This window comes from Halyomorpha halys, unplaced genomic scaffold (assembly GCF_000696795.3).
Source record: "Halyomorpha halys isolate HHAL.00 unplaced genomic scaffold, Hhal_1.1 Scaffold250.1, whole genome shotgun sequence".
Classification (NCBI taxonomy): domain Eukaryota; kingdom Metazoa; phylum Arthropoda; class Insecta; order Hemiptera; family Pentatomidae; genus Halyomorpha; species Halyomorpha halys.
Genome location: NW_027108814.1, coordinates 481151 through 483159, shown reverse-complemented (window position 1 = coordinate 483159; position 2009 = coordinate 481151).

Genomic DNA, 2009 nt, shown 5'->3' with positions numbered 1-2009 from the left:
CCCGGACCATATTTTTTACTTTAATTTTCTTTGTTTTCTAATGTTTTTACATTTGTTACATTACATTTACAAATGAAAATTAAAGTAAAAAATATGGTCCGGGTGCAGTCAAAAAAACTCAAATAGTAAATGGGTATACTATTTTTATTCAGCCAAAGTTTCATTTATATTCATGTATCTTATCTTTTAATTTTTATTCATGTGTTACCTTCTTAAGTTTACTTATATTAATTACTTTATTATTGATTTTCTGTTATAATTTACACTTCTCTGTATCCCCACTCATTTGGTATATTGTCTTTCTTAATCACTTACACATATTGTATCCCATTATTTTATACTTTATTTCTCCTTTGTTTTTCTATCTATGAGTTTTTTTTAAAATTTAATTTAATTTAATTTAATTTTTTTATAATTTTGTAAATATCTCTTCTCCCCCTCAGTTATGTATATTACCATTTATTTTTTACCTAATTAAAATTGTTTTTTACAATGTTTACTTTGAAATTATTTTCGTTATTGTGGCGTGCTAAACTGCCATCCCCACTCCTCCCAATACAAAAGGCTCACTCTGACTTTGACTTCCGTCAAAACAGGTATGAATTCTGTCTCATCATTTGATTTTATTCTTTTATTTTGTCATCTTTTAATTTGTACTTTCTTTAATATTTCTTCTCTTGTTTTATCTCTTATCTATCTGTTACTATTACCCTTTTCATTTACTGCTTACAACCTTTAATTTTTCTTATTAAATTTTACTTTTCATTGTATACTCCTGTTATTTTCCACTTATGTTTTTTTTCTTTTTTTGTAACTATCTTAAATGTTTGTATCTTTTTTAGCCCTGACGAAGCCCTGCAACGTGGGGCGAAACGTTGGCTCAATAAAAATAGTATACCCATTTACATTTATGACTTTTTTGACTTCACCCGGACCATATTCTTTTCATCTATACACACGGTCAATCAATAATCTTCCAAAATTAAAGTACTTTATTTTCGAAAACCTTAAGGCGCTCTTCATACCATATTGTAAGAGGCCACGTCCCACATCCTTAAAGGACATTTATTTACATGCTAATAAATAAATACAAAAGTGACTCTTATTTTTGGATACTGGAAGATTATTGATTGACCGTGTATATAGATGAATGGAATATGGTCCGGGTGCGGTAAAAAAAAACAACTCAAATAGTAAATAATTATACTATTTTATTGAGCCAAAGTTTCGCCCCACGTTGCAGGGCTTCGTCAGGGCTAAAAAAGATACAAACACTATAGTTACAAAAAGGAAAAAAAACATAAGTGGAAAATAACAGGAGTATACAATGAAAAGTAAAATTTAATAAGAAAAATTAAAGGTTGTAAGCAGTAAATGAAAAGGGTAATAGTAACAGATAGATAAGAGATAAAACAAGAGAAGAAATATTAAAGAAAAGTACAAATAAAGAGATGAAAAAAAGGAAAAAAAATACAAATCAAATGATGAGACAGAATGCATACCTGTTTTGACGGCAGTCAAAAATAAATTCCCCAATTCCGTTGGTATTGGGAGGAGTGGGGACGGCAGTTATGCCACAATAACGAAAATAATTTGTAAAGTAAACGTAGTAAACAATTTAAATTAGGTGAATAATAAATGGTAATATACATAATAGGGGGAGGAGAAAAATTAATAAAATAAAAAAAATAAATAAAAAAAAACACAGATAGAAAAACAAAAGAAAAGTAAAGTATAAAACTTGAAATAGTTACAGAAAGGAAGAAAGAAAAAACATAAGTGGAAAATAACAGGGGTATAAAATGAAAAGTAAGATATAATAAGAAAAATTAAAGGTGGTAAATAGTAAATGAAAAGGGTAATAGTAAGAGATAGATAAGAGAAGAAATATTAAAGGAAGTACAAATAAAGAGATGAAAAAAGAAAAAAGAATTCAAATCAAATGAGACAGAATGTATACCTGTTTTGACGGCAGTCGAATAGTAATAAATGGTAATATACATAATAGG